The sequence below is a fragment of the Ambystoma mexicanum genome, chromosome 6p (assembly GCF_040938575.1).
Source record: "Ambystoma mexicanum isolate Mex_15411 chromosome 6p, UKY_AmexF1_1, whole genome shotgun sequence".
In the NCBI taxonomy this organism is placed as follows: Eukaryota; Metazoa; Chordata; class Amphibia; order Caudata; family Ambystomatidae; genus Ambystoma; species Ambystoma mexicanum.
Window position 1 is genome coordinate 558,359,932 of NC_090935.1, and position 17,419 is coordinate 558,377,350.

General features: G+C 46.4%; 1 protein-coding gene across 3 annotated transcripts in view; it reads left to right on the plus strand.

The window, feature by feature from the left end:
- The window catches only part of SREK1 (splicing regulatory glutamic acid and lysine rich protein 1), a 338,699-nt gene that overhangs the window by 66,929 nt on the left and 254,351 nt on the right, over window positions 1–17,419 (plus strand). The gene's annotated exons all lie outside the window — the stretch shown is intronic.

Sequence of the window (17,419 nt, forward strand, 5' to 3'; positions counted from 1 at the left end):
TTTGCCCTACACCAGTAATTGTATACATGTATCTAATGTTTTGTATTGTATGATTAGATTACCTGTTGGTCATTTTTCACTGTGTTGTGGCCATGAGTAAAGCAGTATTTTTATACCCGATTGTCTAAGTGTAATCTTTGACTGCTGCACTCTGTGTACGAATTGTGGACCCTTTACAAGCTCACCGCCTCTTGAGACTTAGCCTAGACCACTCGCCTTGCTACCTTGCACTGGTTTGGCCGCAATTCCCCAGAGGTGTCCCTGTCACATGTATAGAAGGCTGGCCTTCTATACATCTGTACACCAGGCAAGAGTATAGAAAATCAGTCCTTACAGTTGGATAATTTTGTTAGACATGTATCAGCTAAACACAACATGCAATTGGTTGTTTCACAAGAAGTAGGAGTGGAGTGAATGATTATGTATATTTCGACCAATCCTAATGTGAGGTGTCGACAGTGTGGCATTGGGTTAGTAACATGACATCCTCTCCTGTTGACCCAAGCGGTTTCACCATATATAGGGGGGAATCCCCAAACTTCCACCTGTTAGGTGGATACTTTACCTTATTTTGGGGGCAGTAAGACTATGATACATTAAGAGGTAGTTGGAGTCTTTCAACAGTTAGACCAACTATATAAGGAGACTTCAATATCTCATAGTTCTTATTTATTAAATATCCTGTTTTAAAAATGCAACAACATTCTAATTTGTTGTGACACAATGTAAGGACATAACACATTTTATTTAAAACCCAAAACTAATCGTGGCAAATTTTCCTCCAGATAGGAGGGTGATGTATAAATGATGAACACTTGTAATTTAACACAACCTCGGAAGCGATCTTGTTGTTGTTTGTACCCTATCATTGGGTCTAAAATGTCTTTCTAGTAACTGTTATAACCAGAAGATAGAACTCGACATGTTTCTGTTCTCTCAAATTTTTTTAGGAACATTCATCAGGATAATTGTCACATTAGTTGCAGTAACGATAAAACAAGTACATATCACACAGTTCATTTAGCAATTATCTTTGTTTGGAGTCTTCTGTTCACTCCTAAACGGTGTAGCTGTTGAAAGAATATAGAAAGCGAAGTATCAGCTATACATGCTGTTACTTCTATGATACTATCATTGTATCTTCACCAGAGTATATATTAATTACCTGCTCTGGCAGGTGGAGTTTGTCCTTCTGCTGCAAGATCCTGAATATAGTGGGAACTCAAATTTGCTGCTGAAGTGTCCCTGACGTGGGGATCTTCGCCTGTAATTTAGATTGAAAGGACTCAACCCTTTGTGTACCATTAGCACCTTACCCTGTAGACACTTGGAATCTCTAGATGTAACTAGACACTAAACCTACCTTTTTGGCAGTGTCTTCGGTTTGGAAGTTGATACAAACACTGCCTTTTTGTTTTAGTCTTAATTGATGGAGTTGTAATTCTTGACTTTAACTTGAATTTAGTCCAATTCTGCAAAATCGTACCACGGCCATCAGAATTGTTAACTTTGTTCATTAGACTAATACTAATAACTTTACCTAAGTTATATCCAGGTGAGCTGACCAGTAGGCGTATATTTTGATTATAATTATACGAGACTGGGTTCCGCAGGCTACCGAGTCTGTAAATCTTGCGGCGTGTATTACGTACATTTCTTGATCAGAGCTTATTTTTTTTTCTCTGTTGGGATATGTAGAGAAGTGTGACTTTAGTTTGCGCCATTTAGCGCTTTTTTATGATTCTAATAGATTGGTCTTGCTCGTTATATTTGTTAAAAAGAGGAAGATTTTACACTTATAATGGTAGATGCAGTCTCTTAATATTAGAACATTCGCTTGCGAAAGCACATCAATGTAGCTCCTGTTTAGTCGTAGCCCTGCGGTCCCGTTTGCTGGTAACGCCGCGATCAATGTCGGCGCTATCTTGGGGAGGTCTATAGCGCTTTTTAGTCCTTTTTTTATTTTTATTAATCCAAAAACAGTCCCGTTCGAGACATTGTGTTGGTAAACTTTAGTTTGTGTACATCCAAGTATTACATTACTTAAAGTGATTAGAGGATTGTTAGTATTATTTAAATTAGGACTCTGGAATTGTTCTTACATATGCTTGGCGCTGCTTTATTAAAGCTATAGTAATTCATATTGCGAAATTGTAGATAAATCACCTGAAGGTATATAAATATTTAAAAAATGATATTCAATTGTATCTGTATGTTGAAGATTAAGAAAAGTAGTGTACTAAATGTTACTTGGACAATTCTAAAGTCCGTAGGGTTACCTATCCTCTTGTAGGAATTGGCCTTATTTGGTAGGGCAATTGAAGTATTATGAAGTATAGTCAACATTTGCTTCTCATATTTTATACCAGTTCGATTGCCTCATTAAGGCCGCCTTTGTCACTTCTGGTTTGAAATATAAGTTTTTGTTCCTTTTCTAGCAAGATTTTTTTCTCAACTATGTTGTCATTGCCTTTAATGGTCATCAACACAGTCCATTTAAATTCCTTGCTGCTATGATTTCTTTCAGCAAAGTGTTTTACCATTGGAGTGAACGCTGTTTTGTTTTTTTATGCAACTTCTATGTTCAATGCAGGTTTTGATTTTTCTGTTGGTTTTGCCTATGTATCTCAGTTTGCATGGACATGTAAACTACATAGCTTGAATTACAGTTAGAGACATGTATTTGTCTCCAGGGTTTGTCTAAACCAATTTCTACTTCTTTTGATTTAGTAGTTAATTTACATACTGTATATTGTCCGCAAGGGTGATGACCAGTAATTTGTTCTAACCCCCAGCTCCAAGTGATACTCTGTTTCAGTTCTCTGAATTTTCAATCTACTGCTGCTAACTCTATTCCCTATAGTGGCCGATTTCTTATAGGCAAAAAGAGGACATTTTAATTGAGACGATGATTTCTCAAAAATGTTCACATTTTTTCACACTGTTGTTGATAGTGGGGCTACGGAGTTTTCTTAACCGTGAGGCCCTCCTAGAGGATAAGGTTGTTATTCGCTGCTCTTTGTAGCTTTTTTGATCAGTTTTCGCGGGTATTCGCTTTGCTTCAATTTGTTTTTGAGGACCTTGGCTTCTTCCTCATATGATTCTTTGTCACTATTTCGTTTTAACCGTAAAAATTGCCCACATTGCAAGTTACATTTTCAGGTGTTTCACATGATGGCTGAGGTAGTGTAATCGTTTTTATCCGTCTTTGTGGAAAGGTTTAACTAGCAATTGGCTTTCGTGGTGATAGTTGGGTCCAAGAAATCGATTTCGTTTCTTTCTTGACAGCTATTGTAAATGGCTATTTCTTAAGTTTAGCCATGTTAAGAATTCTGTAGCTTGTTCATGTGTACCTTTCCACAACATGATCATGTCAACTATATTACATGCCCAGGATGTTAAATATTGCTCAAATGGGTTGTTCATATAGGTGTATAGCTTTTTGAAAAATTCCACATAGAGCTTAGCTAAACTGGGGGCCATTGTGTGAGCGAACGTTCTAATATTAAGAGTCTCCTTCTACCATTATAAGTAAGTGTAAAATCGAATACTAGCTAAAGAGTTGTTTCCTCTTTTCTTTTTAATTAACAAATATACCGAGCAAGACCAATCTATTAGAATCATATATAAAAGCGCTAAACGACGCAAAGTAAAGCCACACTTCTCTGCGTATCCCAACAGAGAGAAAAAAAGCTCTGATCAAGAAATTTACGTAGAGTAATACACGTCGCAAGATTTACAGACTCGGTAGCCTGCGGCACCCAGTCTCGTATAGTTATAATCAAAATATACGCCTACTGGTCAGCTCACCTGGTTATAACTTAGGTAATCTTATGCCACCATAGAAGGTATTAGTCGAATGAACAATGTTAACAATTCTGATGGCTGTTGTCCGATTTTGCAAAATTGGACAAAGTTCAAGTCAAGAATTACAACTCCATCAATTAAGAACAAAACAAAAAGGTGGTGTTTGTATCAACTTCAAAACCGAGACACTGCCAAAAAGGTAGGTTTAGTGTCTAGTTACATCTAGAGATTCTAAGTGTCTACAGGGTAAGGTGCTAGTGGTACACAAAGGGCTGAGTCCTTTCAATCTAAATTACAGGCGAAGATCCCCACATCAGGGACACTTCAGCCGCAGATTTGAGTTCCCACTATATTCAGGATCTTGCAGCAGAAGGACACACACCACCTGCCAGAGCAGGTAATTAATATATACTCTGGTGAAGACACAATGATGGTATCATAGAAGTAACACAGCATGTATAGCTGATATTTCTCTTTCTATATTCTTTCAACAGCTACACCGTTTAGAGTGAACAGAAGACTCCAAACAAAGATAATTGCTAAATGAACTGTGTGATGTGTATGTACTTGTTTTATCGTTACTGCACCTAATGTGACAATTCTCCTGATGATGAATATTCCTAAAACAATTTGAGAGAACAAACATGTCGAGTTCTATCTTCTGGTTATAACAGTTAATAGAAAGACCCAATGATATGGTAGAAACAACAAGATTGCTAGAGCTTTTGAGGTTGTTTGTGTACAATTATAAGTGTTCATCATTTATACATCATCCTCCTATCTTGAGGAAATTTGCCACCATTAGTTTTGTTTTAAAAAAAAGTGTTATGTCTTTACATTGTGTCACAACAAATTAGAATGTTGCAGTTTTAAAACAAGATATTTAATAAATTGGAACTATTTGAGATATTGAAGTCTCCTAAGCAGTTTGGCACCATCTTTATCTCTGTTATGCTTTGCGACTCATCGTTGGAAACATCACTGCCTAGCTTCCTTTTCCTCATGATTTCATCTTACCCTGCCTTTGACCTTTCATGCTGGGATTTAGCTGCTTTCAAACGTCATTCTCTTACAAGGATATGTTTGTCTGTATTTACATGCTTATGATTCATGACCTCAAGAAGGTATCTTTATTTCTATTATTTACATGTAGTAAGGGTTGTGTGAGTTTATAGAAACCAATTATTCCTAATCAATCCTACTTCATGGGTAATGGTATTCTGCATGACCTATTCCTTATCAAATGGAGTGTTGTTATTGGTGAACTTTATCTTACACAGGGCAGTGTTGTGCCTTATTCACTTTGTCTTACCAGACCCATCTTCCACTAATTATTGATCTGCCCCTACGGGCTTATGACCTTCATTGTATTATATTTGTATGTACTATTCAGGAGCATGATCGCTTGCTTTCAAATGCTTGCCTGGGAACTCCCCTAGATCACTATATTTGGACCAATTGGTATGCAGTGTTCTGTCCTTTTTTCACTGGGGTCCGCTATCTCTTTTGTTGCTCTCACTACTGTGAGAAACCTGAAGTCTCATCAGCAAATCCCCAGGGTTCTTTCATACAGGTGGCCAGGACACTGCCATCGCTATTGGTTCCAGTTCCTGGGGGTGGACCTGTGAGGGAGAATCACCTGGATAGGAGGGCAGGGGGGGTATTCGGGAGTGGAATTGGGACACCGAAGGGTGAGATGCGGGATCCCCTTCCTTATGACACCTTTTCCTCATCCAGCCCATTAGGATATTTAGAAACTCCCCCGCCCTGACCCCTCCACCCCCCCCCCCACCTCCCTTTTCCGGAACAAACACTTTCTAGCACCGTGAGCGACAACAGATAAAAACCAGAGCCATTTACTTGACATGTCCCAACACAAGGGTCGGACAGAGTCATGCAATTGCAGACTACTACACACACATCTGACTGCCCTTTCCCTTCCCACTGGGATAAAAGGCGGAGCACGAGAGCACACATGAGCAAGGCCGAATGCGCGAGGAAACAGCTATTCCACACCGGCAGTTCAGAGTAGAAAGGCAGCGAGACCTTAAAGGACATCAAGAAGGGAGTTGCCCTTGTCCTTTTCAACCCAGACCCGCGAAGCCTCCAACATAGGAAAAATAAGACCGGGAGTTGCAGCTGGTGAATGGTGTTCCGCGCTTCGCGTCTGATTTTTCCTTCAGAGACGCTTACCGCGGTTCGGAATTCCTGCAGCGTTCCCTCAGCATTTTTCCCTTCTTTGCCCGTATTTCCTTTCCCTCCCTTGTCCGCCCTATGTTCTGCCCATGTCATTGTTTTTCCTGGTATTTTCCTGTTCGAGTTTTCACAGAGAGCAAGTTAGTCAAATTCCGTCGAACCGGAGTACGGAGGGTTACACAATCTCTGCAAGTATTGTTTCCCTTATTGGGAGTTGTTCAAGATTCAGTTTTCTTGCTACTCAATCACTGAATTTCAAGGTAACCTGGTTTTGAGTAGTTCTGGAATGTTGTGGTGCACCAGTGAAGCTTGTGTTTCGCCATGAATAGTGCCATTATGGTTAATTTATGACAAGTCGTTGAGTTTCTCAGTGAAGTCGCTCTCCTCAGCAGGCACTCGTATTCTGGTATTTAGTTACTCTTCGCAGGCTAGAGTTCATTCAGCACCATACGCACAGGTTTGTTTTTCTCCTCAGCGGACACACGTATTCTAGGAATTAGTCACGCGTCGCTGGCTAGTGTTCCTTCAGCACCATGCGCACATGTTTTTTCATGACTAGTCTAGGTGCAGAATTATTTTCCTGCTGTACATTAGGCGCGCATTTTTCTGTGAAGAAATTTTGAAACATTATTTCGCATTTCCCCGCAGTTGTGTGTCACTAAGGTTAATTGAAAACATTCATTGTCCACACAGCAGTTCAGCAGAATTAATGGTATGAGTCCTTCTGGCTGTTTCTGTGTACTCTGACCCCTGTCAGTTTTACAGTCAGCAATTTCCAGTCAGCGATATCATTAGCCTCTCGTTCCCGCAGTCTTCAGAACAAGCGCCCCTGCCAGTTGCAGGATGGAGAGCTCACCAAAAAGGAACCTAAGGGAATATAAATAACAGTGGGAATGAATAGTTACATCCAGCTATAGAAATAGGTTTTCTTATAGTTGTTCCTGGTTCTCACTAGACAAAAGGTTCAAGAAGAAGAGTAGCGACACAGAGATAGTTGAATACAACGCACCCAGAGAAGGTTGTCCGCATTTTAGTGGTGTCCCTGCAGAGTCTAAGGTAAGCGTTACACCAAGACTGGGTTCAAGAAGTGTATCGATTGTGGATCGAGAATGTCGATCACTGATCCTCACCAAGTTTGTCTCTGGTGTCTTGGTTCTAGTCACCGAACCGTCGACTGTGGTTCCTGTCAGTCCATGACCGAGATGGCCCTTCGTGAGAGGAGAGGTAAACTGTCGGTGGGGAGGGAAGCCTCTAAGAAGGCTGTGTCCAAAAAGCATAAGAAAGCGACCGATTCGAAAGAATCGGATCGACATAGACACTCCAAGAGATCTCGAACTAGGAGTAGATCGAGACACTTTTCTTCCTTGTCAAAAAAACTGAAGAGGAGACATAGATCTCCATCGTCGTCATCTTCTGAGTCGACCGAAGAAATTCGATGTCCGACAAAATCAGATTCCCCCAGAAAATGGGAGGAATTCTGTAAAAAGATGGAGGTTTTCGAGAATGCGGCCCCGCCCCCCTCAAAAGAACCTCGGAAGAGCCATTCCTCTAAGGTCGCTCCATTGGACGACAAAGAGAAGTCGAGAACTAACTTGGTAAAAGCCAGTAGTATCGAAGATATTCGAGTCGACGCCAAGTCGTCGAAGGCTCCTCGAGAGTCGAGCACATCTCCGTTGCCTCATAAAAAGCTCAAGTCATCGAAGGCTTCGACGGCTTCATCGACGCCATCGGCGTCGACTGCTTCAGCATCGAAGCCAAGAGCGTCTTCGACACCTGTATCGAAGTCTTCTTTGAAGTTCCTGTCGACAACCTCGAAGGATTTTTCCATTCCCTCAAAGGAAATTGATGAGGAAGAAAGGAGATTTACTCAGTTGCCCAGAACAGACTTTTTTTAAAGCTATGTCCTCAATTTATGAGGAATCTGGCTCGGAGGAAGACAAAGTCACTCCCTTTGGAGTTTCATATGGGACAAGACAAGTTCCTGAGGAACTCATTTATCAGGAATCTAGAATGAGAGACCTGAGTGATACTCTACACTCTGCTAGTGGAATTGACACCTCCCCAGAGTTAGAATTTGCCAAACCTGACCCTGCAGACTCAGGGTACAGAGGTCTTATGAACAGGGTAGTAGAATACATGGGTTGGGGTAACACTTCACCAGTGTTTGAACAGGACGACATGAGAGATATAATTGTAAAAGGCCCCCAAAAAGACCCAGTTCTCCCCTTTCATAGGGCTCTTCAGAGAACAGTAGAAAAAAATTGGGAAAATCCTGATGGCATTGCTGCTACAACTAGTAATGTCCCAAAGAAATACAGACCAGCTGGTACGGATCCTGAATATTTAAACAGACATCCGACTCCAGAAAGTCTGGTTATTCAGGCTGCATCCACAGCAAAACAAACTGCATATCCCACTATCCCTCCTGATGGAGAGGACAAGAACTTGATGCCTGGGCCCGTAAAGTTTTCACTTCAGGTAGCATGGCCCTGAAATCGACAAATGTCACCTGTACCCTGGCCAGGTTTACCCACCCATACCCTGTGGGACTGTATTTCTGCGGCGGCTGAGCATATTCCGGAAGGCGAGGAAAGGGAAGGCTTCCTGAATATAGTCAAAGACGGAAAGGAGGCAATGGGGGAATGTCTCCAGTCTGGACTGGATACTGCTGATAGCATCAGCAGATCCATGGCTACAAGCACTGTGTTGCGCAGATTTGCGTGGTTGAGGAAGTCTGGGTTTGCACAGGATGTGCAATCCAGACTCCTTAACATGCCCTTTGATGGCTCGAGGCTATTTGGCAGTAAGGCTGACGAAAGCCTAGAAAAACTACAGACCTCGAAGGCGGCAGCTAAATCTCTTAGTGCCTCCGTGCGCCAGCCTCAGAAAACCTATTCAGGATCATCTTCCTGGAGAGGTCGTTCTTTTCGCTACTACTCCTCATTTGGTAGAGGAAGAGGACAGGCTTCTCAAAGAGGCAGAACAAACTTCCCTCGTGGTGGACGAGGAAGAGGTGCGAAATCAGCCTCAGGAGCGCCATCTTTGCCCTCAGCCACTCCTGCAGCCGCCTCCAAATCTCTGAGATCTTGCTCTACAAGACACCAGTGGGTGGCAGGATCACTCAACATCTGAAGGAATGGCGAGGCATTACCTCAGATGTTAGGGCACTGGAAACAGTAGCTCAAGGTTACTGTCTCCCCTTTCTAAAAAGGCCTCAGAATCATCCACCGGGAGCCAACTCTGTAAAAATTCCAGACCCTCTCCTGTTGCAGGAAATTTTAACTCTGATAGAGAAAGGTGCCATAGAGCAGGTACCTGTAGCGGAGAGGAACAGGGGTTGGTACTCCCCATACTTTCTCATCCCAAAAAAGGACGGAGGATTGAGACCCATCTTGGACTTGAACAAGTTCCTCAGGAAGGACAAGTTCAAGATAGTGACCCTTTCTCAGATCCTTCAGGCTCTACAACTCCAAGACTGGTTGGTATCATTGGACCTTCAGGATGCTTACTTTCATGTGCCAATCCATCCAGAGCCCAGAAAGTACCTGAGGTTCACGATTGGTAATTCTCATTATCAGTTTCGAGTTCTGCCATTCGGGTTGACCTCCGCCCTGAGGGGTTTCACCAAACTGTTGGCGGTTGTGGCAGCAAGTCTCAGGAGAGGAGGTATTCACATATATCCCTACCTGGACGACTGGTTGATCAGAGCAAGTTCTCCAGAACAAGCTCAGGAACATCTTTCGATCACCTGCCACTTCCTCCACAAACTGGGGTTCTCCCTCAATTTCAAGAAGTCCCACATGATACCAACCCAGAAACTCCAGTTTATCGGAGCAGTCTTTGACACTTCATCGGGAAAAGCCTCGCCTCCCGAAGTGAGAGCTCTCCACATCCAACAGATGGTAACAAAGTTTCAGAATGCCTAACATCTACCGGCCTTTGATTTTCTCAGGTTGCTCGGCCTCATGGCATCCTGCATTTTCCTAGTACCAGAGGCCAGGTTGAGAGTGAGATCCCTTCAATGGGCACTCAGAACTCAGTGGTCCCAGTTCTCGGGGAATATGTCGGATCTTCTGCAAGTCCTGAGCGCACTTACATCACCGGGAAGTTTTTTCCTTTGTTCCTGTTGTCCTTCTTTTCTGCTCTGGTTCTGTGGTTCATTAGTCCTCCGTCCATGCCGGAGTGTCTTGGATTTGTGTCCTGTTCTTCATGCGAGTGTCGCTTCGCTAGGGCGGATACCCATTCTCTCTGTTTGGAGTGTCTAGGCCCAGACCATCGTTTGGATTGGTGTTTCTACTGTGACTCCCTCTCTGTCTGGGCACTCAAGCGCTGCCTTCTTCGGTGGGTGGAGGTCTTCCAGCGTGTTCCTCCACCACATTTTCAGCTTTTCATCGACAAAAAGACATCCGGTAAGTTCATTACTTTTTAGGGCATCTCAAGGGACTTCTTCCATCTCCGGGAGGGGATTGAACAGCTCTGCTACCCGGGCTACCCCTGAGGTGCCTTGCAGGCCTAATAGGCGTACCAGAGTTTTCTCAGAGGGTCCCCACGGCGAACCTGCCCAAGACCGGACCAAGTTCCGAGAGTCACCTGTCTGGTGTTAAACTTCAGCCCAGTTCATCTGTGCCTTTGGATACCGGGGTTTGCTCAGAGGTCTGTTTCTGGAGCTTTCCTTACTGATACCGGGCTACGCCCTAAGGTCTCCTTTTCTGGAGCTTTCTGCCGAGGTTGTTCCTCTGGAGGCTAATTTTGGGGCCACCTCCAAGATGTCCAGTACACATCCGAGACCCCCCCCCTAGTACCTGCCCTAGCGCGAGGGTCCTTGTGTCAAGGCTAAGGTGTTGCTTAAGTCCCCTGACCAGCCTGAGGAGGCGGTTGCCTCATCTATGTATGTGACGCTGTTCTCTTCAGGCATTGACAAAATGGTGGCCCATCCCTCGTCCACAGCTGCCATTTTGGATTCTTCCTTTACACCTGTGTTCTCGACGTTGGGTGCTGGAAACCTTCTTTTTGGGGCTGAACAGCCGTTTACACATCACGGGGACAGTAAAAATCGTTCTGCCCTTCTTATGACTGGTGTGCTCGGATGCCGCTGCTATACTGTCTTGCTTCCTCCTGCTTCTGCTCCACTGATCTATGCAGACCCGATGGGGCTTGGGCCTTCCTGGCAACCACCCTCATTGCACTCATGGGGGTATGCCCCATATGAGCGGCCTCTGCCTGCACCTAAACCTTCAAAAGAGGATGCATTTTTCAGGAAATTTCAGACGCTCATGCACTCTGACCCCATGAAGGAGTATTTGAAGGGTCTGTTCAAGGAAATCTACCCTGAACCTCTGGTGCCACCTTCCACTCCAGTGGCTCCGGTGGTTGTACCACCTCTCCCTATCGGTCCGCCTCCAGCTCTTCCTCCCTTGCCCCCATTGTCTCCCGTAGTGAAGATACTGGTAGAGCGGGATAGCACTTTAAAACCTGTGGCGGCCCAGCTGTTGGCTCCCGATTCGCTGGATGACTCTCAAGCAGATCAGGATCGCGATGAGCAGCCCTGCTCTCAGAGCATTGCATGACCGGGTTCTGGATATGATGGCCCTCCTCTAGATTCCCGTACCGTAGGCCCCCGCTCTGCAGGAAGGGGTGCTTTCAGGAGCGTTCACCTTGTCATCAAAAGTGCGTACCAGCCTGTTCCTCCAGAAAGACGTTTTGGCGGAGGCCCGTAAGGTCTGGGATAAACCCCACACCGGGCTACGTATCAAAAGAATTGACGCCCGTTACAGGCTCCACACCTCTGACGAGATAGCCTTGGTGTCCTGTCCGTTTCCTTCCTCGACGGTGATAGCTTGTGCCATGCTTCAATCCAAGCCGGCCTCTGCGACCTCAACGGCTGCGGCTCAGATTCTGTCCAAGGAAGACCAGATTCTGGACTTCTTGGGCAAGAAAGTCTTTGCCAACTCAGCACTCCAACTTTGTCTTGCAAATACCGAGCTCATCCTGGCTGCAGCTAATATGAGGCTGTGAAAGGAGTTGGCTGATTTCCAAGAGTGTATTCCTGTAGATGGGCTAGACTTCAAAGCCAGGGTGTTGGCACAAGATCTGCTGGAAGCTGCGGAACACCATGTAGATACCTCCGCTCGAGGCCTTATCGTGGGAGTTGAGACATCCTGCCAGGCATGGCTCCATGCGACGGCAAGGAATTGTTACATTCTACGGATGAGGAACTTGCAAGGACTAAGGCGAGCACCCAAACCGCCAAATCTTTGTCGGTCCTGGCGAAGATCCCAGCTAATGCCCCATCTACACTGAGGTCAGGGTCTCAGTCTCAATCCTTCTGTCTTCACGTGGTTTGAGGACCGCCGGGCGCGCAGAACTGAACCTTCGGTTGGTGGCACCCGTCAAACAACGTGGCCGGTTTTCCTTCTCCCATCAGCCTCCTCTCCAGGAACCGGTAGTCTCTCTGCCGACAAGTCTGAAAAATGCACTTTTTTTTTGTCGGTCCCACGAGACTCCGGTGGGAGGACGATTCTCGTCTCATCTGGAGGCGTGGCAGACATCATAGAAGACTGGGGGGTTTTGTCCATCGCTCGGGTGGGCTTTCGCTTGCCCCTCCTCCCAACCCCACCTTTCAACCCTCCCTTCCAACAGATAGGGACACCCTCCCTCAGAACTGAGGTTCAGAAACTTCTAGACCTCAGGGCGGTGGAACCTGTTGTGTAGGGCTCTTGTGTAACCAAAACACGTGTCTTTCAAAGGGCACATGAGTATTTTTTTCTTAATTTCTTAAAATATAAACTCTTCAAAATGAACATTGTGTGGCGCAGTTGTGTGAAAACAAGAATCTCTTTATGTATCCACGGAGGTGCGGGTTTTGGGTCCTCCGAAACTTTTTCACATTAACGCAACACAGCTGAACAGAAAGATTAACTTGGTCGCAAGGCGTAAGAAGTTGTACTCCCACAGCAAACCCCCCCCCCCCCCTCACAAGAGTTTTTGGATTTTAAGGATGATTTTGGGATCGGTAGCGTAGTTGTAGCACGAGATGTTGTGCGGGCAGATGATTCCAGGTAGGGCGGACATATAGAGGTTGAATAGGAGAGCAGATAGACATGTGCCTTGGGGTACTCCAGTACTACCCGAGCGTGCCACTGAGATAAATGCGGAGAGGAAGGTTATTTGTTTCCTGTTGCTGAGGAAGGATGTGATCCACTTGAGAGCGGTGCCACGGATTCCAAGGGAGTGGAGACGGTCAAGGAGGGTTGAGTGATTAATCGTGTCAAAGGCTGCAGAGAGGTCGAGGAGAATTAATGCAGAACATCCTTCAGAGTCTGCAGTGACCTTAAGAGCCTCCCAGATCGAGGTTAGAGTGGTTTTGGTACAATGTCGAGGAGGTTGTTGGATTCAACAAAGGCATTTAGCTGGGAGTATGCTGTCCGGTCGATGAGTTTTGCAAGGACTCTGGTGCCAGAGCTGAGTCCTTTAATATGGTTCTCGCGTTTTCTCCTGCGCAGGTGGAGGAGAATATTTCTTTCAGGACAGAGGCGGGGCAGGGGTCAAGGGTGGAGCCAGATTGGGGGGGGGGAGAGAGAGAACACACACAGTTGGACCAGATGAGGGGTAAGTGGGGGGATGCAGATGAATCGGGTGATGGGAGCTGAAGATTGCATCGAGGGTGGTCCCCCTAGCGTGGGTTGGACCATTCGTATGAAGGTAGAGGTTGAGTGCATCAAGACTGTCAACCAGAGGATGAGGTTTGTGGGAATGTCCAGCCAGATATTGAAGTCTCCTAGGAGAGTCAGCGAGGGGCAATTTACTTGAATGGTGGCTACAGAATCACACAGGTTGTTAGAGAAATGTCTGTAGATGAGAAGGAAGCTATGGGAGATCGTTGGGGGTAGTGAGAGTTTAACTAGGAGGGATTTGCATGATGGAATGCATGTCTGAGATTCAACGAGTGAGACAGAGAAATTATATTTGGATATTTGAAGAGGACTGCCACGCTGCCTCGGTCAGTTGAGCAGGGTGAGGGAGTAGCCGCGGGGTGGAGCGGGTGTTTAAATGCTTTGTGTGCAACAGGGGCAAAGTCGTCAGAGAGCCAGGTTTCAGCGTTAGACCATGTCAGGTTTGTCAGACTAGAGGTCGAAGATGCTGTCTGTTTTTTGCTACAGAGCGGATATCAAAGGATGCATTTGACTTCGGAGTGGGGTGTGATCATGCAGGAGGTCATCGGGAATTGGGCAGGAGGCACTTGGGTGGTGAGGGGAAGTGAGGGGAGGGGGTGGTTTGGGGTGGACCATTCCGGGTTGATGAGACGGAGGGCACTGGTCTAGTGATGGGGGAGGGCTCCAGTGGATTTTGAGTGGTGGATGGGAAGAGTAGGCAGGCGGAGGAGATCGGGGGGAGGGGAGGTGGGTAGACGCGGAGGGGTGAACGATGTTCGTGGGTCTGGGGGGGTTGGAGATTGGAGTGAGTCGTTGAGAGAGTGGCGGTGGAAGTAGGGTGAGGGCAGGGGGGGGATCGTGGTGGGGTGTGGGAGGGAGAGATTGGGAGGTAGGGTTGAGGTAGAAGTGGTGAGGAATAGGCAGTTGCGGAGGGGGCCAGACTTGTTTTCTACTTTTTACGGGTTTTGGTGCAATGGGGGTGTGAGAGAGGGTAGGGGGGTCGGAAGGTGATGGAGAAGAAGCTACCGTTCTTGCAAGGGTGAGACGTGCAGTTTTTAGAGACAGTATATGGAGGTGGGGAGTTGTTGGCGGGGGTCATCACAGGGTTAGGGGAGGGGGAGGTAGGTTGGTGGCCAGAGGGTGGGTAGCTCAGAGGTCGGTTGGGGGGGGGACTTGGGAGTGTGGGGGGGTCAAAGGGAGTGCAAGGAGTGGAGAGGAAGATGAGGTTATGAGCTGTTTGGAGCGCCAGAGGGCTCCTCTGGCTTGGGGGTTTGATGGGGGGGGGGGGCAAGGTGTCATGGTGTGGGGTATTGGGCAGTTCTCAACAGTGGTCAGAGGGAGTGAGGGGAGTGTAGGGTTTGGGTGGGAAGGGTGGACGGGATTAGGCTTCTGTGGAGGGAGGTGGTTGGTGCCCCAGAGTGCACCTCTGATTTTAGAGTTGGAGGTGAGGTGGTGGTAGGAGAGTGGGCGAATAGCGTTAGGCTGCAGTGAAGTGAGCGGGAGGGTTTCAAAGGTTGTGTATATGGAGGAGTAGTGGGAGGGTTTGAGAAGGTGGGTGCTAGAGTGCGGGTCAGGTGTGGTGGGGGATGAGTGAGGAGGGGAGGGTGGGAGCGGGGAATCCAGGAATTGTGACGGATGCGAGAGGAGGAATCCTGCAAGATGTTATCTCCATCTGGTGATGGGAAGGTGGAATTGGAGAGCTAGTGGTGGTAAATGGGCCTTAGGTCTACAAATTAGATGAGGATAGGCTAGTTCGAACAATTTTAAGCGTTTCGACAGGTGGAATACAGCACAGTAAACTCTTGAGCACACTTCTGAGCGATTTGGACTGGCAGAATACTACACAGTAGTAACTAAGGTGCGCCAATCGTAGGTAAGTGTTGCAGGCAGAAACAACCCCACTAATTTCTGAGCGTACTATCTAGATATGAGATAGGCTGAAGGGCAGAATACAACAGTAATCTTTGAGAATACAATCTAGGTTTGAGATAGGCTAAGAGGTTGGAATGCAACACAATATCTCTTGGGCACAATATCTTGGCCGAATACAACACAGTAGTAACTTATGAGTGAAGGACAGGTAGAGAGCAGCACAGTAATCTCAAGGGCGTACTATCTAGGAGTGGATCAGGCAGGTGGGGAAAGTTCTAGGAGTTACTGGCATATGCCATTTTAAACATAGGTTGGTCTGAAATGCTCATCAAGGTTTGGCATAGACTAACATTTCATGAGATCGGGTATTTTCAGGTGGGAGTCGCCTTGGTTACACTTGCCTTGTTGGCTGTTGCAGGTTGATGGCTGGCCACTGGCTTTCCCTGCTGACACCTGCAGACACGATCTGGAGCCACCTCTGTAGGAGCCACCCTTTGCCTTGGGGCCCTTAGCCGCAGGGACTGCCAGGCAGAGGGCTGCCCTGGGAGGGTCAGTTATGACAGGATGAATTAGCCAATCATGGATGGTGGGCAGGCAGGGAGGCGGGAGGGAGAGGGAACCAGGAAGGAGAACAGTGTGGGCAATGAGGCACACGGGGGCTCGTGAAAGTATTTTCTTTATTTTTATTATTTTTTTATAGAAAATTTCCAGACAAAAATTACAAAATTGGAGGTCAAGGAGCACTACACTCAAATTCTCGGATGTTTAGCAAGCATACAATCTTGTATAACACTCACCATGCAGATGTTGTTGTGTCTGGAGCGAGATTCCAGAACGTTGCAGAGCGTGCTTAAGGTCTTTGGACATGGAGGTTACCAGTGTTTTCAATTCCTCAATATCCTCTTCTGCCATCCCAATGCAGGTCTCCACTTCAGTCACCCTGGTGCTTTCATGCTCCACCTTTGCACTTAGCGCTTCAACTTTAGTTTTAATGATATTGAGTTTACCACACAGACGCAAAGCCTGATTGCATGCTGTCCATTATTTCTATCAAATCTGGCATCTAACTGGGCGCCGCTTCAGCATTGTTGCCAGGGATATTACCTGTATCCTGTGAAGGTTCAGTGACCTGCCTTGTGAAGTGGTCCCTGTGGCTTTGTTTTTTGTGAGCACCACTTCCCGTCATGATCTCAGTAGATGGCCCTGGTTCATAGGCTTAGCTCTGATTTTCTACCTACGAGGGGGTCAGCAGCCCCCAGTCTCCCGAGGATGGCACAGGAGTCAGAGGGTTTTGTAGTTCAGTTAGAGGCAGAAGCCACATCAAGCGCCCAGTCTGGTCTATCCCAGCCCGAAGAGGTACCCACTGCAGTGTTTCTCTCCCACCAGGACGTGTAATGGCACACACAGTTAACTCGTGCCGGAAGGGTCGCTGGTCCCCTCACCAGTTGCACTTGCTACTACATATTCCCCCGGTGACACCGTCCTTCCATGGCATCGGTCACAGCTGGAGGCTTGTGCAGGCCATTTCGGGTCCGGCGCCAGTATCTGGGGCCATCGCGGGTCTTATGCTCTGCATCTCAGTCTGAGCTTGCCCCAGCACTCCGGCGCCTCCTTCTGTCTCGTTTACCCACTTAAAGGCCTGATTATTGGTATGTGGCTGCATTGGTGAGCTCGGGTGTTGCGGTGCTTAGAGAGGAGCAGCCATTTTGCAGGCTGCTGAACAGCTCCCCCCTCATCCCCATTATTTTTTGTTGTCCACATTTTCATTGGAATCGCTATTAGTTACCTGTACTTCGACATTGCAAGCATAATGGTGTTACTGGGAGAACCTTTACTCTGATACCTATTGATAAAGTGAGGTTTGCTTTGGTATTTGTAGGTGCAAATTTGTA